Source organism: Caretta caretta, chromosome 1 (assembly GCF_965140235.1).
Source record: "Caretta caretta isolate rCarCar2 chromosome 1, rCarCar1.hap1, whole genome shotgun sequence".
In the NCBI taxonomy this organism is placed as follows: Eukaryota; Metazoa; Chordata; order Testudines; family Cheloniidae; genus Caretta; species Caretta caretta.
In genome coordinates, this window is record NC_134206.1 from 195,066,991 (window position 1) to 195,091,471 (window position 24,481).

General features: G+C 40.9%; 1 protein-coding gene across 5 annotated transcripts in view; it reads right to left on the reverse strand.

Annotated features, from left to right (window-relative positions):
- BBX (BBX high mobility group box domain containing) overlaps positions 1-15,309 on the reverse strand; it is a 190,010-nt gene extending 174,701 nt beyond the window's left edge. For 4 of the 5 annotated variants that reach the window (XM_048870868.2, XM_048870888.2, XM_048870877.2 and 1 more), the window contains exons 1-2: positions 15,161-15,309; positions 12,045-12,117 (exon numbers count right to left, since the gene is read on the reverse strand). The gene's annotated coding sequence lies outside the window, so the exon portion shown is untranslated. Of the gene's footprint in view, positions 1-12,044; positions 12,118-14,150; positions 14,469-15,160 lie in introns of those variants that run through there. The other variant, XM_048870851.2, reaches the window with a different exon arrangement.
- Between the last annotated feature and the right edge of the window lie 9,172 nt (positions 15,310-24,481).

Genomic DNA, 24,481 nt, shown 5'->3' on the forward strand with positions numbered 1-24,481 from the left:
AGAAAGAGGAAGGACTAGCTTCACAAAGGGGACTCAGCATGCCTACCAGATTGGGCCCCACAGGCGAGATAAGCAGGAGAATGCCAAGCCCGCGTATCTCCCCAGCACTTAGCCATGTGCTAAGGCTCTGAGCTGCTCATTAGCTATGGAGCGGTATCAGCACTTAGCTGTCTTTGTACGTCTACTAGGGGAAACTTTGGTGCCTACTGAGTTAGGCAGCAGTTGAGCAGCAGTTTTGAGAATGTCAGTGGTACCTGAATGTTGGACTGAAGTACCAAAAGAGGCAGTTGGGCACCTAAGTTCCTTTGTGAATCTAGCCCAAAGGGATGTGTCCAAGGCCACAAAGCAAATCAGTGGCAGAACCCAGACGAGTTCCCAGGTCTTTTGTACCAAATGGGGTAGGTTGGTGATAAGAGTGCACAGAACTTTGTAAAGGCTGCTCAGTCTGTAGGATAGTCCAAAAAACCCTTATCCACTGAACCATTCTTCACTCCCCCCAACCTCCTGAGAAGTGTGACCCTTTCTTTAGCTTAGAAAAGTGCACTAATTTAGTCTCTCTTTAACTCATCAATCTGGCTTTATTTGAACTTGCACAATAAATTATACCAGTATAGTTAAAGTGGTAAAAAACCCATTAGTGCAGACACCATTACACCCATATAAAAGTGCTTAAATTGGTATAGTTTATTCTGGTTTGGGAAGCTGAATAAACTATATGGATGTCAGGGACCCTTACACCGTTATCACTGTAGCCACACTAGGGCTTTTACTGATATAACTAACAAGCCCCGCAACAAAAGTAGAACTTTTTAAGTGTAGCTGAGCCCTAAGAAATGTTATTAATGTAGGAAAGATTCATGAAGGTATTCCTAATGAACCTACATCTCTATCCACCAAGTCAATGGCAACATTTGTCACTGGCTTCAGTGGGAGCATGATCAGACTCTCTGTGGTATATTTCCTGTGTTATGGGATTATGTCATTTGATAATGGGGCTAAGATTTTCTGTAAAATACCCAAACATAAGGATATATTAAAAGACACGTTGGACTGTTGGTGGGATATTTTCATCAAGTTGGGGAAATAATCAGATAGATCAAAGGGAAGGGAAACAGCCAGCAAGTTTTATTTGTCGCGATGAGATATAAAAATGAATATAGTTCCTCCAACTACATGCTATCAATGTAGTCAGAGCAATATATTTAACATGCACTACTCCTAACAGGCTTAGCTAGTGCTTTCATTATAAACAAAAGGCCGAATTCTGTCTGCACTGTGCTGTAAGAGCTGATAGAGTTGCACCAGTTTACACCAGGTCTGAGTTAGGCCCAAAGACTATGAGAACCATTTAAAAAGAGCGTCATAGTACATATTGTCAAATATGATCAGTGAATTTGAGTGGCTCAATTTCAGGGTGTCCAGCATGAAAGACCTTACAGGGGTCTGATTTTTCAGAGAACGGTGCTAAACACTTTATGAATATCAGGCCCCTTTAGAGTGTTTCAGCTTGGGCACCCAAAAATCACTATTGAAAATCTTGGTTCAAACACCTAGGCACAACTCACACTGTGGGAGCTCCTGAGGAAAATATCCAAAATATTTTACATGGGTTTTTTGTTTTTGTTTTTTTAAAGACCCACACCAGTTAGGAAAATGATGGTTCAACCATATGAAGCTGTGCTAACTATAAAAATCAGCCACATCAGTAAAACATTCTGTTCCAAACACTCATGTTAAATAAGCACTCTTTTTTAAAGGGGATTTCACAGAGTGTCTCAGTAATTTGCAGTTTCAATACTAAATAATAAGCTACCCAAATATCTGGCTTTCCCCAGACCCTGGACATGATTGCACTAGTTCCAAAAGTATATTAAAATGAGAATGGTGACCCCTTCATTGTGACTGATTCCTGTTATTTAGGCCTGTTCTCTTAGGAAAAAGAGTAGATAATATTCAGTAATTCTCCCATCTGTTTTTTAAATGACCTGGGTTTATACTTTTTTCAGGAAGTTTTTTTTTTTTTAAATAGACTCACAGTTTACAATATCATTTTGACCTTTGTTTCAAATTCTCTTAATTTCTATATATGTCTCTAATCTCAGCTATGAATATTTGGTTATATAAGAGTTGCCGTAACTGTTAAGACTGAATACCAACTTCACTGATTAGGATAAAATATGGAAAACCCAAGTTTTGAGGGAAGGGCTAGGATAGACCTATAAATGGATAGCTGCTCCTTCAAAAAAAGGATCTAAAATATGATTATTTTGTGTAATTGTGTGAGCAGTACATTTATGAGCCTACAATCCAAATGTGGAACTTTGCATTCCTTAATGGGGGGTGGACAGATAGGGGATGTGCAGTTCAACTATCTCCACCTACCAGTGGGACAGGGTGTGTCTGACCCTGATGACACTTTGCCTGCTGACAGCTTCGTTTTGTTTTCTCCCTGTCTGACCACACTAAAGAGAGAGCCACAGCAAACTAAGTGTTACTCTATAGATCCATCAGGGAGCGGATTTTTGACCATATAAACTAGCCACTTGACTACTGGCCACAGCTGGCTGCTAATTACAATTCTTGGATATTAGGAAAAACTTTTTCACTAGGACAGTGGTGAAGCGCTGGAATGGGTTACCTAGGGAGGTGGTGGAATCTCCTTCCTTTGAAGTTTTTAAGGTCAGGCTTGACAAAGCCCTGGCTGGGATGATTTAGTTGGGGACTGGTCCTGCTTTGAGCAGGGGGTTGGACTAGATGACCTCCTGAGGTCCCTTCCAACCCTGATATTCTATGATTCTTTAGGTGAAATCCATTCTCACAAGCAGTGGAATGTCTGATTAGGCCTTCTGAGCTGCCTCTTTTTTTCAGAATACCTCCGATTCAGTCTGACCCAAGTGCCACACAGTACATGGAGATGGAATGCTTGGCAATTTACATTAAGGTTTCTACTTAACATGATCAGTGGATTTCCCACTGATGGGTCTTCTGTAACTGACCAATATCAGATAATCCTGCAAAGATTTTAAAGGGGACACAGCCCAAAGTTTGCTTTTGACAGGGTGATAGGACTGTTCCTGTGAACAGTCATTTCTAAGAGTTAAACAGTTTGGCTGTGATTTTAAAAACTGCCAAAGGGCTTTGGATGCTCAATTCTAATTAATCTGAATGGAAATGGAGTGTCCATATCACTGTGGCAGTTTTGAAAAACTTAGCTTTGCCATACAGCGTGCCTTTTGACTAGACAACTCATTTCACATACCCTGCAGTTGCTTTGTCACAATATCGAGTGCAGTGAAACAGCATGGACTACTATGTATACTGGAATACTAAATTAGAAATAAAGAAGTATTGTAATTTGGCAACAGGCAAAAACAACGGCTTTAAACCAAATATGGCTGTATTACCAAATTTGCATTCAAGCACTTAAAGCTAAATTTTGCCTCCAAATGCACACATGCAATTCTCTTTCTAGTCACGGAGAGTTCCATACATACTTCCAAGGACAGCATTTACCCCTTCATATTTTACCTCCTCTTGTTAACCTTTTGTATACCAATAAACAAAATTTAAAGCTACCTCCCCCTTATTCCGGTTGAAAAACTCGTTTTCTCTATTTAATCTAACATTCTTGATTGCATGATTTTTGGAACTTCTGGTTACTATTTATGCATTAAGTTTTTATCAACAGGACCAGAATACTACATTTTCAATAGCTATTTGCGTAACTTACTTCACTACCAGTTTTGGCACTTTCCATTTTGCAAACATCGAATTCCTCCCCTTTCTCCACCACCCACCCAGTGCATGTCTCCATTTCTTCTAATGAAGCTGGAAATTAATTATGCTATTTTAATTTGCTTATTAATTTGTACACCAGCCTCATAATCAGTATTTGATCATGCTTCAATTTTGCATACTTATTTCAAAATATATTAAGAATATTGTGTGTGGATGATATTTAACATGATGTACAGAAATAATATTCCACACAAACTAAATAAAGGAGTTCTACATTTTTTTTTAAATCTATTTTACAGACATTTCAAATTAAAGTTATGCTCTGATCTTGCAAGTGTGGCACATGGAATGCTCACTGACTTGCATGATTTGAGCCATGCATGTCATTTTCCACACTGCATAAATCAGTGTTATTCAAGTAGAAGCTTAGGCATGAAGAAACCATCTGCAAAGAGAAAGAAATGCTAAAGTTGGACACGTCAGAAAGGTGGGTGTGATAATACTTCTTCCCCAGTACACAATTCTATTCCAGATTTTCCAAAAGCTCCCCTTACTTAGCCATCCAGGGTATCTGAGATTTTCACAACTGATCTTGCTCTGAACTACAATGGTAATGGCATGCTCCCTTAATGACAAGCATTCAAAATCTACCTGGAAAATCTATTCAAGATTTCTTGATGAGTATTGAAACTTAAACATCAAATCTTAGACGCATAATGGTTTTCCTAAACCTATCTGTTAGGGACGCATTACTGGTAGTTTAGGGTAGCATTACTGGTAGTGTAGTTTAAACAGGGCATAAATGAAAGCTTGACCCAGAGAAGAGCCTTCTTGTTAGGACCAAGGTCAAATTAGGGTGGTATGTTTTACTGCAACAAATCATAATGTGTGCGCCATATACTTCATCAACAACTAGATCGGAAAACATAAAATGGAAGAATACCCTCTCAGTTAGGGGAAGTCTGTATATTTTGACTCTCTTCCCCCAACCCTCACCCTTCCTATACTTCTTGTCATCTTATATTGTCAGCTATTCAGGACTTGGATTGTCTCTTACTATACGTTTGTGCAGCTTCCGGCATAATGGGCCCATGACCCAGATTGGGCCCTCTGGGCATTATTGTAATATAAATGATAATTAATAATAATGTGAAGCAAAGGTATGAGCTGCTTCCTCTGAGGAAAGTTAGAGTCTTCTAACAACTTTAGGGACACGATCCTGCACCTGGATGCATATGGGTGAAACACTATGCTCACACAGAGCCCCACTGAAGTCACTGTGGCTCTGTGAGGAATCAAACTGCATAGATGCAGATTCAGAATTCGGCCCTAGTCTGTTCTTCAGTGACAGTTAGGCCAAAAATGCCTTAGTTTCCCAATGTATCATCCTCTCACTAAGAAAAATCACTGTTGCATATTTCATTGCCTAGTTGTTTCATTGCCTGGTTGGCCCAAAGACCATCTGTAGAAAGCAAATCCAACCTGGCTAAACCCAACAATATAGTTTCAGAAACCCGGCAAAAACACTACTTGGAGACTTCCTTCTGAGGCTTTTGCTTTCAGACTTTGGGTCAGAATCTCACACGAATTTAACTCCACTGACTTTGATGGAGTTCCTCCAGATTTAAACTGGTGTAAGTGAAAGGAAATCTAGCCACCCTGGTTCTCCTCTACCCCAAGTTCATCTGCAAATCTCTTGTGATGACATCCTCATATGTATTGCTTTAACAACCACAAAAATCCCATACACATAAAAATGCCATAAAAAGAACACAGGCTGGAGAAAGATGACTGACTATTCCTCTGGAAGAGGCATAATCCTAACTATTATCATGTGATGTGTATTATCCACCCTCAAGAGCTCTTGCTAGTAGTATTGGTTAACTCCTGATTGAGTGGTACATAGACACAAATAAAACTGGAGAACAAATGAGACCTATGCCAAAGCATATTCTGAAAAGTCTTGGTGGAGCTCATTGAAAATATTATGGTGCAGAGACTGAAAAGGCCTGAGTTCAGAGACCTCAATGCAATAGCAGCATGGTGTATTTAGCAGTCCCAATCTACCAGGGCACTGGCAGTTTGTGTGCGCCCTCTTCATTTGTACCCTCATATGGCCTTGATTCTGCTGTCACTGACATTAATAAGAGCAGGATCAGGGCCTCTACAATCTGATCCTGCTTTCGCTGAATTCAGGGGAAGCAGGATGAATCCCTTAGCATGCATTCTTTCAGGCCTACCGGGTTACATGGAACTTTCAGTTACACCTGTGCATACACAGAGTAACTCCATTAAAATGATTGCAGTTACTCTGGACTTACAAAGGCGAAGCTGAGAGCAGAATCTGACACAGCCTGTCATATTTATTACCTTTCAGAAAAACAGGCAGTGGGGGAGATGCACCTTCCCGTTCACTTACAAACTAGCGAGGAAATGTGGAGACAAAACTTGTTAACATCCATAGCAAAGACAGACAGACATTTTTGGTCTCTCGAATCTGAATTAAGTTCTACAGATCCCATCTCATGGAAACCCACTGAATATATATTTTGCTGAATGAGGCCCCTGATTGTCACAGGCCCTTAGTGACATTACAGACCAGTGGGGTGCTACTTCATATTTTCAAAGTGATTTTTGCACCTGTGTAGACCTACATCACTTAAAAAATCCCTTCCACCAAAATACTAGTGGGAAAGTAGTATTATAAAAAAAAAAACAAAAAACTATGCATCTAATGAAGTGAGCTGTAGCTCACGAAAGCTTATGCTCAAATAAATCTGTCAGTCTCTAAGGTGCCACAAGTACTCCTTTTCTTTTTATGTCTCCTAAGCAACTAATAATCTGAATCTACTCTTATAAAATTCAGTTAGCTTTCTTTCCCCTGCTAAAGACTAAGCTTTCATTTCATTAAACTTTCTTGCAGGCAGAAGTACCCAAAGCCAGTATATTTTCATACGTTGAATTGTTGAAGTCTCCTATTCATACAAAAAAAAAAAGAAAAACCTTATGGACCCACTCTTACATTATGCATATCTATGCTAGAGAAAAAGAAAGTAGAAGTGCTGGAAAGTCTGTCAAAAGCATGTTTTTTTCTTTGTTGATTAATCTCTTATGTAACTGAGTTTATAAATATTAAAAATAATAAAGCACTGCTATCATTGTGAGCGCACACTACAAATAGGTCTACAATTAGGTGCATTTAGTACAGTATTTTTCCTCTCATCAAAGAGAACTTATTTTAATCAAAGCTAATATATCCTCAGTCAAGAAATAGTAATCAGCAAATCTGAATATCTGATATGTTGAAATATGTTTAGTGAGCTCAGAAGTTCAAATTGATAAATCACCTTTATTTACCAAAATATGGCCATATTGCCAAAGTAGCTGCTTCAGGAAGTTATACGTTTTATATTTAAGTTAACGCTGACTTAAATTAGATGAATTATAAATATTAACATAATTTCATTGTAGGGGATGGTGAGTTTTAGTACATTTTGTTTCTTTTACTACCACATGCCTGCAAGGCAACATCTTATTTCTAAAACTTGATGCTGGGAAGTGAAAAATTATCCACTGTTGGTTAAATACTGATGCACATAATGGGAAAGGCAAAAGCCTCAGGTTAATAAATTGCCGAATATTTAGAGGTTTCAGAGTAGCAGCCGTGTTAGTCTGTATCCGCAAAAAGAAAAGGAGTACTTGTGGCACCTTAGAGACTAACAAATTTATTTAAGCATAAGCTTTCATGAACTACAGCTCACTTTCCGATGAAGTGAGCTGTAGCTCATGAAAGCTTATGCTCAAATAAATTTGTTAGTCTCTAAGGTGCCACAAGTACTCCTTTTGTTTTCGAGGATATTTAGAAGCTCCTGTCCATAAATCTGACTATAGTGAAAAACTAACAGCTGAATATTAGTTGCAAAAAATTTTTTACACCAGTAACTTTAAGTGAATTACTGGCAAAACAGCAAATTGACACAGCTGGAGTCCTATAAATTCAAATCCCCAATTCAGCAAGGTACTTAAGGTGTCTAACTTTAAGCATATCAGTAGTCCCACTGAAGTCAATTGGAATCTCACGTGCTCAGTGCACCTGCTTAAGCAACTGCTTTGGAGGCAGCATGTTCCAGGGAACAGGGCACTAGACTGGGAATAAGATCTGGATTCTATTCCTGGGTCTGCTGCTGGCTTGCTTTGTGACCTTGCGCAAGCCATTTCATCTCTCTACACCTCGGTTTTCCCATCTCAAAAATGGAGATAATAATGCTGGCCCACCTCTGAGATTTATACCTATAGTATGGTTCAAGTACTTTGCTGGAAGCACAGGTTTAAGTGCTTTTCTGAATCAGGACCTATCACTGCTAATTATTATTATTTATTTTTAGAACAAGAACGACAATGTGAGTGCAAGCTTCCCTACATTGCCTCACCAATGTGGTTCAACAGTGACTTGGTGGCTCACTCCTAAAATTAGCTTAATCTTTATGCTCATTCAGTCCTGGGCTCTTCTCAAACCATTAAGGAGGATGTCAGCTGTGATAGTCTTTTTTTTGTGAAATTGACAAATATCGACTAGCAACAGAACTGAGACCATCAGCTAAGCTCACAGAACTGGTTGTTATTATGGACCTACAAATGAGGGTCTGAACTAGTAACATTTTCATATAAAATTGAAAAATAAAATGGGTTTGAACAAGACACCACAAAAACAAAACTAACTAAATAAATTATACTCTAAACGAAAGTTGACTTTTTCATATTTACTTTCTGGAGATAATTTTAATACATATAATTAAAGTATTTAAATCAAGCTAAGTGGCCTATTAAGTAACAAGGAAACATAAGAGATATTTAGAGTAATATCATTTGTAATTACGAAACATAATAATCAGTAAGAAAAACTGTACTATAGCATGTGTGCCATGTGATTTATCTACATAGGTACTTCCATTGCCCACATCACTCTAGTATCCCAAAAATGTGAATGAGTTGAATGTTCCGACACTCCTATGATACAAGGAAATATTAATAGTCTCCATTTTACAGAAGGAAAAGTGAAGCAGTGGGAAATAAAAGCCTCCATTTTCAAAAGCAGTCTCCAGTTCAGGGTGACTCCATCTGAACACTTGTAGCTTCAACTGGAACTGTGGCTGCTCAGCCCAAGGGAGCACACTGAAAAATTAAGTCAGGCAAAACCAGTGGCCACTTTTGAAACTTTCTGAACTAAATCATTTATCCTAGGTCACACAGATAATGTGTAGCAGAGGCAGAAATTGAACCCAGATCTCCTGAGTCCCACTCTGGGACCTAATCTATAATGCCATCCTTCCGCTCTAAACCACTTTTGAATATACATGAAATCTTGCATATTATGGAGGCCGTGCACTGTTAAACAGATGCCATGTTTCACCTCACAGGTGCTGGAGTGAATGGATTCATAAACAACCTATACACACATGTATCTAATTACTTTGCACAGGCAGATCTACCATAAAAAGTAAAACAGAGGACTTAGCTACTTTGTGTGTATACATCCTCCTTTTGCACATTATGTAAAAAAAAGGTTTACCCCAATGCTGTTGGCCGAAATTTCCTATCCTCACATTGTTACATTGTGTGTTGTACGCAAGATGTGGGCGGTGTTTCAGTGCTGTAGTAAGTATAGTATTTAGGCCCCCTATCCAGCAGATAACCTAGGCACAGGTATAATTTTAACCACATGAATGACTTTAATGGGACTACTCATTTGCTTAAAATTACTTATGTGATCTGCTGGGTTGGGGTCATAGTTTGTAAAGTGCTTTGAGATCCTTTGGGATGAAAGAAAAAAATGTTAGGTATAAAAATGCATTATCACTGATATTAAATGTAGAAAATTGACATTTAATATCTTTAATTATTCAAAGAAAAACTAGGAGACATTAGGGCCTTCCTCCTCACATTGGACAGGAAGATACCTATAAATGAACCATCTCTCCTACAGGCCTTTTGCTGAAGGTAACTTCCATTGAAGTCAATGCACATACAGTAGGTTTGTGATACAGGTCTTAGGTTTCCTCGCAAAAACATTTTGTGGTGATCAAAACCACCAAAGAGGATTTTACATTAAATTGTGTGTTTACTTGAAACCTTATTTACAATTTTGCTCCAGTAATTCAGACAAGTTGTGTATGTTGAGGATATGCCCAGTGTTTGAGATTATGGGCCAGTATCTGAGATTATTGGTCCTTCTGCACATGGATCCTGGAGGAAACAATTCCCCACCCCTGCACCCCCACAACACCTGACTTCAATGGGATTATTGTAGATTAGTTTGTAACCGAGACCAAAATCTGACCTTACACATTATATTGGGATTTATATGAAAATTGTTTACTAAACTCTGTTTAAAAATCAAATTATACAGTGATTATATCTCCTAAAACCATGTGATTAAAAACAAAATCTTAACTTTCATCAAACAGAAGAATTCCCAAAAGTAAATGAAAGTATCTGGTAATAGCTAAATTTGCAGCTGCATTTACACTGGTTCTGTAAGTATGAGTAGAATTAAACTGTCCACTTCTTGCAGAGCTGCATGGAGAACACGATCATTTATGGAACAGAATTCTATGCACCCACACATCTCCATATTGTGTGGAAGCTATGTATTAAGTGCAAGGACCAAGGACAGTATTATGACCAAGCCAGTTATGATGTAAGGTCTCAAGTTCTGATCTTCCCAAAAATCCTACACCATTACACCAAATAAAGAGAAAACCTTTTGTAGTGTACAGAATTCTAATTTGACTTCAAATATAAACAGAGAATTTTTTCAAAAGTCAATATTTATGTATTCAGCTTTGAGCAACAGTCTGAGTCCTATCAGTAAGCTTTTGAATTTTGTATGCGATTTCACTTTGTAAAGACTGTTGCATCAATTATTATGCACATAATGCGATTCTTATCAATAAGATTATAAAATCTGGTTAGCAGTTTTTGAGAACTATATTTTTCCAGTGCAACTGCTCTTGTAATAAAATTGTAATTAGTTTATTTTGTGTTCAATTACTTTTGACATTATAGTTTATGTCAAAGGATGAAAGGCATGTCTATATCCCCACCCACTACTCCCCATACAGGCTGAATTATTGAACTCTGGGTGTTAATCTCTGCAGGGACTGGGAAAAGAAGCAGAATCCACCTCCCTCCAACATTCTGACAAGTCATGGGGCACAGTCTCTCCGCTGCCAATATCCCACTAGTTAGTATTGTGGCTGTAGCCATTTCAAAAGATCCCACAAGAGCAGCTACTTCCACTGCCTCCTTTGCCTATTTGGGATCATCACATACCTCATGTTTGCCATACAGGGGCTGCTGAAGATCAAGACTGTGTTATTAATGAGCTTTTATGAGAACTAAACTTGGCCCCCTAAATGTGTGTGTTGGGTTTTTTTTAAGTATATATACTCAATATTTGCAATGTTGCTATGTTTTTCCATCATCAGGGACCAAATTCAGACCACTGTCAGTAGGTTCAACTGCACCAACACGACTTGAGTTACACCCACTTATACCAGCTCTTCATTTGGCCCCACAGGTTCGAATCTCTGTTTGAAACAAGTACATTATGTTGGTTCAATAGTGTCAAACTCTTCCAAAAACAAACAAAAATGCTCTAGTTCCTAAAAGTACTTTGGAAATGTTAGCAATTTAATGATTAAAATTTGTCTTTCAAATTCAGTAGCTACCTGGGTTACCAATCCCAGGAAGAAAAATGGTGAGAGATACAGAAAGCACAAGAATTACCAGGAAAGTGGGATTTGCATGTTAAAACCAAGTTAACGCCTATCACCCCAGTATTACAATTTCCCCCCAACTCCTAGAAGACAACTCTTAGATTTTTTAAACATATGCCTCTTGATATTTTCCCATCCCTACTGGCAGCCTCAAGTTTTACAGGCTGTATATGGTTAATAACTTTTTAACCCACAATGTTGTACTTTTCATATTCCAATTATTGTTTTAAAACTTTTGCCATAATTCAACTGTTCTTTCAAAGCCAAGGGCTTTTCTTTCACAAATGAGCTAAGATCCCAACACTGAGGGCCTTCTAATTTTCATGTTCATAAAACCTACCCCCTTGCATTCTTAAAACACAAACTTTGTAATCTGACAGTTCCTATGAGCACCCAAAAGAAGACATGTTTTCTGAGGTGCTAAAACCTGAACAAGCATCTTCCCCATGAAAAGGAACAAGGAGACAGCCTGTATCTCATTAACAACAATTTAACACTATTTTCCCGGTGTACAGTTTACATACTTACCCAGGAAGGCAAATGGAAATTACAGACAGAGGAAGATGAAGCAGTCTCAAAGCCTTTGTCATGTGATAGTGACCTATAAAGTATCAAATACAGGCACATCATCAGTACACCATGATTTTACAATATTGCAACTTGCCACAACGCCAACAAGAGGAGAAATTCCCAAAACTTGAAACTTGCTTCCTCCTCACACACCCCTCCCCCTCGTATAAGTTCTCCTTAAAACGGGAAGCAGGTTGACAGTCGCAGGAAATCTTAAACAGCAAACAAAAGATGCACCATGTCTTTAAAGGGCATTGGGACTGGGCAAATGGAACAAATCATCTGAGTGTGCATCAGCGGGGTGGGATATTTTCTCTCTCTCTCACCATGAAATATGCGACGTATCAAAATAAAAGGCAGAAAGTTGGACACAAAAATAAACCACAATAAAGCCCAACGATTTACACAAGTGCTCTCGCTCAATCCCCAGCGTGGATAAATTCAGCGACGTAACAAGAATATTAGGAAATCAGCAAGCCCAGATTTCAGGTACGAGATATACACAGGGAGAGAGAGAGGCGGCTGCAACGTTGTAGCACTGTTTCAGGTAATGCCCATTCCCCTTTTCCAGATCTAGAGAGTCCTGAAATCGCCAAACAAGCCCCTCCACCATCGCAATCCACACGGAGATTAGAGACCTGAATCCAGACAGTGCATGGGTAAATGCATTTACAAGCCACCACCGCCACCCACCCCCTGTGCAAAGTATAGGGCCACCAGAATCCGGGCTCTGGGGTGGGGTGAAAGGAAAGGTATTAAATATGGAGAGAGGCTAGACTGACCCACGGCTTTCCCTTTTTCCTCCTGGTCACCATCAAGTTTGCATCTTAGTTACAAAATGTCGATCTTAAAGGCTGACAAGACACAGGGAGAGGGGGGAGAGAGAGAGAGAGAGAGAGAGAAGAGAGTCCATCTTGCTTTGGGGGGGAGGAGAAGAGCAATAATGTAATGCACAAATCTCACCCTCCCAGGGGGAAAAGTCTGCACAACACCTTTCAGGAGGGGAGGGAGGAAAGGGAAGCAAGGGGGACGACGGAGCAGCTCCCCCCAGCCCTCCAGCTTTCCCTCCCCAACGAGATTTGGTGAATCAGACTGGCAAAAAACACCTCCCTGCTGCTGCTCCCCTCCTCCTCCCCGCGGGCCCGGGCGATGATCCCGCTGCTGCCACCGGGGAGGTGCTGCTGCTGCACAGAGCCACATGGAGACCTAGACTCCTGTCCCTGCTCCATCTCCACAGCGTGTTAATATCGGGGAGTGGGCTGGGGGGGGGGGTGACAAGCTGCCCCCACCCCTGGTGCGCCTAGATCTGGGACTTGAACGTGTCATTAGTAGGACAGGCAATGGTTTCAAAGCCCCAGGCCAAGTGACCATCCTCAGCAGCCTGGCTGGTTTCTCGCCACCACCTTCCACAAGGCTCCCCCCACTCTTTCCCCAACACATACTCTCTCACCTCTTAAAAACTTTTAAACAAGATCCTCTCGTGAGGAGTCGCTAATTTGCCCCTCACACAGTTAAAATAAAAGCAGCAAGCCATTGCTCACAGGGAGTGGGAGAGACCCAGGCATTTTCTTTCCCCTTTCTACAGAAAAGGAAAGCAAAAAATAGCTCGTCTGTGCCGCTCACTCGCTCTCTCTCTATCGTACATGTTGTCTCGGCTTCTTTTTGCATCGTTTCATTTTACCTTCCTCGTTCAGCGGCAGCGGGCTGTAAAAAGATATTTCTAAACACAAACCTGCTGTTTTACAGATTCCAGGATCAATGCTATTCCCTCCCTTCCTCCCCCATTGCAAACCTACACTGGCTCGGTTCTCTCCTCCCAGCCATGTAAGTTTCATACATTGCAAATAACACAGAGAGAGGAGGAAGAGAGAGAAACGAGAGGGGGGGGGGAAGAGTCTGATTTCTGTAATTTACCAGCGACACGATATCGCAGCAGCAAATAACAGTTTAACACCAATCTGGCTTCTGATGACTGAGTAACCCCCACTAAAGGCACAAACCCCCTCCCTGGGCAAATTATCTCCAAGTTTTCTGTCATCGCGACCATCCAATGTCACAACTTACCTTCAGAAATAGGACTTTAAACAGCCAAGGCCTTCCTCCCCGCCCCAGCCTCTCTCTCTCCACCTTAAACTTATTGACACAACATAATCCCACATTCATACAAAATCCTGACACAGCCTTTCTCCTCCTCCTCCGTCACTCCCCCCCCTTATTCTTTCTTCCTCCCCGCCTTGCACTAGCCCCACTTTTTCTCTAGCAAATTACAACATGGGGGGGGGGGGGGAGGAGTGCATCGCACGGATGGCTCTACCGGAAAATATAGCTTCCCAACTCTCAAAGCGAACAACTGAGCCCGGTTGTTGTTGGCTTCTCTCTCTCTCTCTCTCTCTTTTAAAGTGACACAAAAACCACAGAGAAACCTGGCCCCGAAAATAAATCAACGCACTTTTTCCCCCCCCACCGGCCCCTGGACTGAAGTTTCGTTTCTGGCTGCCGCGATTTCCCCTGTCAAGCCCCCCACAAACGCACAGCCGGTGTGGCTGGTTTGTTGTTGTTATCCCTCCTCTCTATTTCAGCTTCTTTCCCCCCACCCCTCGCTCCTCCGTTGTTGCTGCTGCTGCTGCTGCTGGCGGCTCTTGCCTCTCTGTGGGGAGAGGTACTGGTTCAAACGCAGCCTGGCACTGGCTGGCCTACCCCGGGTGCATTTTTTTTCCTCCTCTTATGCATTGCATTGCAATTCACCTCCCCTTCCCCTCACCCCCACGCCCGGCCTTTTAACGAGGAAAGGAGGCGACAGAAACAAACCCCCTCCCCACCCAAAGTTTGAAATGAAGGCTGGGGTGAAAAGAGGGAGGAAAAGTGACTGGAAATCGTGGCAGCAGCAGCAGCCCAGGACACGTAAAGGTCTCTGCCTTCCCCCAAGTCCACCCTACCGGCGGCGGCGGCTGCCGGAGGAGTCCTTGGGGGCTGCCCCAGTGCTGCTGAGCGAGTGATAGGAAGGAAAGTGTGTGGAGAGGGCACCTCTCCTGCCTGGATGGCGAAGGGAACGGCGGGGGGTTGTGTGCACTTACCTCTCTGTGTGTCTGTCTGTGCGTGTGGGTTTCAGTGGCCAGTCAGTGTTTCTCTATGTGAAAGTGAAGAGAAGAGCACTCAGCAGAGCCTCGGTTTTCACTGTACACTGCTCCACATACAGTACATGCAACCCGGAGAGACTGAAAACATTCATTTTTATATAAGGCAGCCTGCGATTGGCTCAGGGACTGAGGGACAGGTTTGCCAGCCATACAGCTGGCCCGTTACACCCAAAGAGCGAGAGACTCGCATGCACACACACGCTCATATGCACACACTCACACACAAAGATCATCTCGTTTCTTTTACTAATGTTTCAGGACCTGTAGACAGCCTAGCAGGGCAGGTAGAAGGACCAGCAAACTCAGGTCAGTGAGAGCAAGGCAGATCTGCGCTCGTTAAAATGCTTGAAACTGGTGTCCATTGGTTGACTTGGGAGGGTTGTGGTAATAAACTACGACTCCACTGGATACCGAAGTGGGTTTTTTATTGCCACTGTATAGTGCCCCATGGAAGAGCAATTCTTTGTGTTATGATTTGCCAGTCTGAGCTGGTAAACAAGTAGCAAAAGGCAGGATTTTAGTTGTTGCTGATTATCTCTCTTTTTTATTTTAAGTCGGGATGATTTCATTCAGAGGCCAAAACATTCAGAGAAGTTCAGAAAAGCTGAAATGCATCTATATAGTCAATGACTAGTTAGTAAGTAAATACAGAAAATCAACCCCACCACACTGGACTGAAAACAATGAAGATAAACAATGAAGATAAAACAGTTTGCTGAAATGGTCATTTTCTCACTGAACTATCAAAAGGGTTTCAGACAATAACATTGCAAAGCGATACTATGAAGGACTAGTACTGCATGCTGTGTTAATAATCTTTCTCTCCAAAAGGTGTTTCAGAGGCCCTTACCAATTTAACATAAACAATATATTGTTTTTTAAAATTAGTGCTTAATATGGACAACTGAAGCTAATTAAATAAGTTAGGAGATTATAACAATACAATCTACACACCATGCCATACATATGTTCTTTTCCCTGTGATGCATGCAGTCCTGTTAGAGTCTGTCACAGATTACCATTTACATGGAGGTGAAGTAAATCTAGACATTTATTTTTAATCTCAGACCTTCACAAACAAAACAACAGTATGACACCAGCAACTTTTGGTGTAACTGCATCGCTGTTGCAATTGAGGCTTGAAAAACCTGCTGACATGTCTTACAACTATGAAAAGCTCCTTTTTCTGTTTTAATGAAACAAAATAATTGTAAGGAAAACATTCTCTGTAACCTGATTCACCATATTATTGTTCATTATGTCTGATAACCTGTGGCATCTGCACTTTACTTAAGTATTTTTAAAAGACAAAATGTGACATTTATTTTATGATTTAAAGAAACTATCCCTCAGATTGCAAGTTCTTTGGGGCTAGGATTATGTCTTCCAAGCAGAGTTTGGCAAAATAAAAAATCATAAATAATAACTAATAATAGAATAAAATGGGAGTGACAGCCTCATGCAGACAACATATTAATTTATTTTTAAGATATAAGAGCAGTTTTTTATCCTTTGGTCCCACTTATATTTCCAATGCTCTAAGAAACTCATATATTTTTCCTTTCCTCTCCATCTGCTCCCACTGGTGGGTTTTCCATAATAAAGGGTTTGATTTCCCCTCAACTCCCATTCCCTATTGTTTGGCCTCTCCTTGCTTCTATTCCAGTGCACCTTAGTTACAAACATTTTTAAATTATTTATTATGATGTATCTCACTAAAATGACAGAAAGTAGATTTGTAGGAGGGTATGTGTGTGTAAATATATATTAATTTCTTTGTGGCTAAGAGATACACTTTAACTTGGCCTGCACTGCCCTTACACTCTTCTTCAGAGAAGGGCAAAATTCTAAACAGCATAGTAAAACCACATCATCTTGCTCTTGTTGTCAATAAGGATGGTTGGGGACAGAATAATTGAATATGAATTACAGGCCATGATTTTCAAAATTACTAGTGGTTTTTGGGTGCCCAACTTAATGTTTTCATTCTTGATTTTCACAAAGTGCTGAGAGTCATCCTCTGAAAATCAGGTCCAATTTAGGTGTCTTAGGCCAGACAGTAAAAAATCGAGGCATCCCAAATCACTAGTCACTTTTAGAAATGTTGGCCGTAGTTCTTAGCACGTTTGGTAATTTTCATGCATAGCTCTCAAAGCATTTTACAAAGGTAGGTAAACAGTATTATCTCCATTTTTACAGATGGGGAAATTAATGCATAGAGAGGTTAAATAAACTAGGCCACAGCTAAATAGTGGCATAATTCGGAATAGAACCTAAAGTTCCTATGTGCCAGTTCTAGTACCTTATTTACTGCCTTACAGCATAGGGATTAATATTGTATCGTGACACCTTTCACTTCTTGATCACCAGTTCAAATCCAGCCAAGGTTATTACTGAACAAAAGTAATTAGTTTGGTGATATAGGTGAAATGAATTGATGACGTTGCTCCAGCTCATACTTAAGAGGATTCTATATTACAACTAGAAAAGGAGTACTTGTGGCACCTTAAAGACTAACCAATTTATTTGAGCATGAGCTTTCGTGAGCTACAGCTCACTTCATCGGATGCATACTGTGGAAACTGCAGAAGACATTATATACACAGAGACCATGAAACAATACCTCCTCCCACCCCACTCTCCTGCTGGTAATAGCTTACCTAAAGTGACCACTCTCTTTACAATGTGTATGATAATCAAGGTGGGCCATTTCCAGCACAAATCCAGGTTTTCTCACCCCCCCACCCCATACACACACAAACTCACTCTCCTGCTGGTAATAGTTCATCCAAAGTGACCACTCTCCCTACAATGTGTGTATATAATGTCTTCTGCAGTTTCCACAGTATGCATCCGATGAAGTGAGCTGTAGCTCACAGAAGCTTATGCTCAAATAAATTGGTTAGTCTCTAAGGTGCCACAAGTACTCCTTTTCTTTTTGCGAATACAGACTAACACAGCTGTTACTCTGAAACCTATATTGCAACTGGTGCCCTTATTGGCAATCTCAGCAAAGAAGCCAATATATGAGACCTGATTCTCCACTTGCACCTTGTGTGGTTGGTCACACCTTTGCAAAATGGATGTCAAATGCTACTAATTAGAATGTAAATTTACACCCACTTTGCCCAGGTGTAAATGATTCCATAAGGTGCAATCAGTGGAAAATCACTTCCCATAGAAACTAAGGCACCATATCACCCTTCACTTGCGGAAGGATCATCTATCTCTAAAGTACCACCCTTAGAGATAGATGGTCCTTCCACAAATGAACTGAGCTGCATTAGTAGTATGGAGTATAAGAAGCTTAAGTTCTGTTGCCCTTGATGTACCTATCATATATTGCAAGAGGGGACTTTAATTTTCTAGGACTATCATTCTGCCACCTTTTATAAACAATGGGAGGATAGTGAATGTCTTTCCTGTGTTTTGTTTTATGTATATTATTTTAAGCAGATAGATTTGTCACAACACCCATTTGGAGATATTTCTGGCGTTGTTCACTCACTACTGTCAAGAGTTATAAGGTGGAAGTTATAAGGAGGAGTCAGTGAGGAATTGTGAGAGAGAGAGAGAGATTTGCGTTTTTAAATTAACTCAACACCTTGAAGTATCTTAAATTGTACTGGTGTGCTGAACTTGTATTTTTAAAGTTATGTCAAGGTGCCTAGAATGTATGACCAGGCAGCCTCTTAAGCATTTCTATACATCTGAATAAATAATCCAAAGAGTAGGGCCCTGATCCTGGACAGTGTTTTACATGAATGCACTACTGCACCCATGCAGAGCCTTACTTGAGTCACTGGGGCTCTTCACAGATACAGGGCGTTACATGCTGAAGAAATTTGGGGCCTAGACGAGAAGATCCCATTGTTGGGTTTTGTTGTTTAGGTGCCCCTCACTGTACCGTGGTACCCCAGTAGCTATGCTTTGGCACAATTAACACGTTATATCCTATCATCTGTCCCCCTCCCCTCCCTTTCCCCCTTTTCTGTGTTTTATGTTTGTACTTACTTCTTTTGAGGCCAGTTGTGAAGTCCATAGACTTTCGTGGGTACAGGAGTAGGCCCTTTATTATTCCTCTCCCTATCCATTCCACCACTGCCAGACGCTACATGCTGTCTGTGGGGCAGAGGGGGCCATTGGTTGCTCTGTAAAGCTGGGATAAGGGTGCTTTCCTGGCTGTGCTGAGTGCCTTGGCAAGGGAAAAGAAAAGCTTGGGCTAGCTAGCGTCTGCCTGAGCCTGCAGGCTCTGGAGCCCTCTGAGCTTCTACTGTGGCTGGCTACATGTGACCATTGTTGCGAGAGCAGAGAGAGAGAAGGCCATAAGACAGCTATGGGAGTATATGCTTTATCGTTGTTAGGCTTTATACACAGTTGTGGGAGCAGGTTTGCTGCGGGGGGAAGGAAGGGTAAGGCAGGTACAGCATCATGTAGTAGTGGAACAGGCTCCTGCACGTTTCCTGTGGCCTATATCTATCCAGAGCCCCTGGCACAGCTTGGCATCCTCCAGGTTAGAAAACACTGGAGTAGAATCATATAGTGGAGGGCCTATTTTCCTCCCCCAAAACAAACACTTTAACAATAACCATAATTTATGTGCATACACTGAAGGAAGAAGAGGTTTCCATCCACAACAGAACAGCTATAGAATATCCTTCGATCAGAAATAGTAACTTGGGTCACAGGACCAATGTAGGAGGGCCACTTCTTGAGACCCACAGAGTTGGGAGGCTGTTGCACTTTCTGCAGCACCTCAGACCCTTCTGGATTCAAGGAAAGTGGGTGAGAAACATTTTGCAGTGTTTACAGGCCTGCCAAACCTCAATTGGAGTCTCCACAAGAGACTACAATTTAACACTGTGGCTGGATGTCTTCATCTCTTCCATCTTGTTCACATTTCCCCCCATACTATTATTTATAGTTAGAATACACGGTTTCAGGCTATATTTTTCCTTCCCATGCCTCAAGCTGTTTCTTATGAACCTTCATCTTTTGTATCTCCGTATGTATTTCCCACTTTCTTCTTACTATTTTCCCCTTTCTCTTTTTTTCGTTATTATTTTACATGGCCAATTGTATAGACCCCAGCCCATACCAGGTACTCATGCTAAGTGCTTTACAAACAGTTTCTGCTCTGAAGAGCTTACAATTTAAATAGACAAGACAGACAAAGGTTGGGAGCGGGAGAGACAGAGGTGAAGTAACTTACTGAAGGTAACATGGCAGGTCAGTAGCAAAGCCACGAATAGAATCCAGGTCTTCTGTCAGTGCAGTGCTCTATACACTGCCCTCTCTTATTCCCTGTGTTTCCCTAAAGATTGTTTTCCCTCTTCACCTCCCTAACAGAAAAAAAAACACATTCCTTCAGCAAGCGGATGAGTCTACCCTTGCAGGAGAACTGAGTCATAGGCTAGCTGGAGCCTCTTTACTTCCCTCAGCAGAACAGAGCACATATAATCTGGTGCCTTCAGACTCATTTTGGCCTCTTTGCCTTACAAATATAGGCCCTGATCCTTCACACTCTTACCCACTTAAGCACTTGCTTAACCTTAAGCATTTGAAGAGTCCCTGGGACTACTAATGCTTGAAATTAAGCATGCACCTAAACATTTGCAGTAACGAGGCCCCTGTCAACACAGTCCTAAACCTAGTGGATTTTCCCTGTCACTGTGCAGTGTCTCTTAATACCATAAGCGTTAAGAAACATATAAATCACAATTACAACTTTTAGCCACTTCAAACATAAAATGTAATTAAAACTATTTAGTTTAGCTTAATTTCAGGTTGCTCTAACCTTCCTTCATATGCCTCTTACATTCCAATACCACAGAATAACTTTTCACCTTTTCTTTTGATTACCCTCTTTTCTGCTTGCCCTGCTTATTGCTGTCATATATAAATTTATTATCATTCTTATGTATTAATTTACCTTTCACTGAAAATGAAGGTACGGTTCTGTCATTCTCCTTCTGGCCAAACTCCCATTGATCTCCAGGAACGGATCCCAAAAAAGAAGAAACTGTTTCTGTCCAGAAGAATTTACAATCAAGGTGCCAAATCCAGCCGGTGAATAAGGCCAGCAAGATTTGGACTTAAGGGCATGATCCTGAGGACTGCTGAGTGCCTACAACTTTCACTGAAATGAATGGGAGTTGTGTGCTCAGCACTTTCCCAAGTGCTATCATTTTCATTCTTAAATAATTCAGGTTGCCTTGTTGCTCCCACCCCACATTGCCTATTTACATAAAAATATCATTTAAAAACATGCATATAGAACCATACATTGCAAGCTTAGGCCCCAGTCCTGTGACGGCTTGTGGATATGCTTAACTTTAAACAAATTAACAGACTCATTGGCTTCATTGGAGTAAAATTAAGGTTTAAGTCTTTGTAGGATTTGAGCCTAAGTTCCCAGTCCTGCAAGAAGCTTTGCGCTGCCAGACTCTTGCTCCCTTGTACAAGTTGTGTGAAATAAATAAGGCTCTGCAAGGGCGTAGGGGCCTGCCCATGAAGAGCTCCTTGTAGAATTGGGTCCTAACATTAAGACATGTTCCCTTCCCCCAGGAGTTTACAATCTATGAGTCAATGGCAAAACTTCTATGGGGAGTTCAAGGGGCCAGGATTTCACCCTATAAATTACCAGCTTGTATTTGCTCTCCAGGATCTCTCATTTTCCCTGTGCTTGTTATGCCACGATTTGCTCTTGACAGCTCTTGTCCATGGACCCATCCTCCACTTCTCCCTTAAATACCACTTCATCCTTGATCTTCATTACTTGAAGAAAGGCATGGATTAGTATAGACAAATTTGCATTTATGTTTTTAAAATATTTTTCCACCACATCTCTGAGTACATGTACAAATTTACATAATACAAAAAGCTAAACAAACATGGACTCCCATCTGAAACAACCGTGTATAAACATTCCTCATCACACTTTGCACTAAGGCCTGAACAATAACAATAAATAACAATAATAATGCTTTACACGTATAGAGTAGTTTTCATCTTTAGAGCTCAAAATGCTTTACAAAGGTGAGTCATTACATTAGGTACAAAAGAAGGCAGTTTCAGAGCAGTAAGAGCCTAGGTTGCCTGCCTTCCAGCTTGTGCTCTAGATGGCAGATGTGTCCTGTCCCTTGCTCTGAAGGTTAAACTTGGAGTGTCAGACATTTTGGGAACACAAGTTCTAGCATTACGGGCCCTTTCATGTAGGTCCTGCAACTGTGTGTATATGGATGTAATTGCAGGATTGGGCCCTGAGGACTTTTTAGGAAATTTAACAGGTGTCATGATGGAATATGGGGACCAACTTAGTGCCTCAGACAACTAAGGACCCAAACCTTAATTGCACCTGAAAACAGATATTATTTTATCATGATGGGATAATGGTGACATCAATCACATCAATTAATATTTAATAATAATACTATCATGGACATAAGTGTGCCAGGTTATTTACAGACATAGAAAAAGATAGGTCCCCCCTTCAAAGAATTTATGAGCTAGCACCCTGATCCTGTAGAGGGATCTGCCTGCACAGATTTCCATTGGCTTTGGTGGGACCCTGCAAGGGCATAACAGTTTGCACAAGCAGATGTTTTTGTAGGGTGAGGGCCTGACTCGATGTATAGACATATGGGGAAGGAGAAAGGAATACACTTTTTAAAAATTACATATATTTGACCTCAGGCCCAATTTCCAAATGAGATTGCTCCTTGCCCTCATGCCTAATTGTGTTTTTGTGTCTTTAACTTACCTAACCCTCACTCATGTTCCCTACCATGGTAATCCTCAAGCAGTCCCACTGAAAGCATTGGGGCTGCCTTTTTAGCATGGCCCTGATCCTGTATCCATGGTCTTTATTTGGCACACATAACTGTAGAATCTGAGTGCTTCACAGTCTATAATAATCGTAGAACACCCCCATCAGGCAGGAAATTATTATCTCCATTTTATCAAAGGGGAACTGGGGCACAGAGATGCCAAGCAACATATCCGAGGTCACACTGGAATTTGTGGCCAAGCAGTGAATTAAACTCATGTCTCCCAAGTCCCAGGCTAATTGCCTTAACTACTGGACCATTTTTCTGCCCTATTTTGTAAGGACTCTTTGTAGGTGGACTCCTGCGGCTCCTCAGAACCCCACTGAAATCATATTATGACCCTTTGTGTTGATGCACACCTGGCTGTGTTTTCCTTGCCTACTTCCACTTTATTGTTGCAGTATTTTTAATCCTGGCCTGTTTAGTCCCCAATCCTGCAAGCTCATATACATGGGTCAGCTCTCTGTACCTGCGCAGAGCCCCTTGAATGTCAAAACTAAATAGAACTTTTAAAAAACATATTTATTTTTGGTCTGTTGTATACATGAATAATGCTGAATTTCAGTGCTAGTCTGACAGCAATGAACAAAGGCCTCTCCTTGTTTATCCATACAACTGACACAGCACAGACAACAGCTTCCCTCCATTCTGTCTCCAAGAATAGTCATGATCCAGAACCCTTCAAAGTCATTGGAAGGGTTCCCATTAACACGAATGGGCTTTGGAGCATATGTCACTTGTCTGCAGAGAATATTTTAACTTGGGTGGGAGAGGGGTGTGCGTGTGACTGACTGACTGATTATGAGTCCAGTCTTGCTTACCTTTACCACCAGACATAGTTAGTGCTTAGTAGCATGATCAGTGCAAGTGGCTGATCCTTGTGAGTGCTCCACAGTAGGGTGAGTTGAACAACCCTCCCCTGGTGAAAATTTCAAATGAAAAAGTTTTGCTAGAAATCTTTCAATTTTTGACAAGAGATTGCCAATAGAAAATGTTCATTTCATTTGGCCTTTTAGTTATATCGTTGGTAAATGTAGATTGTAAGCCTGATTATGCAAAGCAAGATTGTGGAGCAAATAGCTCATGTTGGTGAGCACTTACACGAGTAGTCCCATTCACTTCAGTGGTGTGTATAAATGCTCACCAACATGAGTCAGATTTCCACAATTGGGCCTGTCCATTTTTCACCAGTAAGTAAGTATTGGGCTCAGTTTTATTCCTGCAGGTAAGTTTGCACGGTTACGCAGCCAAATTCACATTCATGGGTTAGGTATTACCTTTTTTAGACATGTGATTGTCACACATAGGTACATTTATACAAATGTGCAGCCAGGTATATTGGGTTTCAAGCACCATTCCTAGACTGCATTATCATCATGTTTACAAAATTCTCTATTGAGAACAATTAAATAAACCCTTAACATTGTAA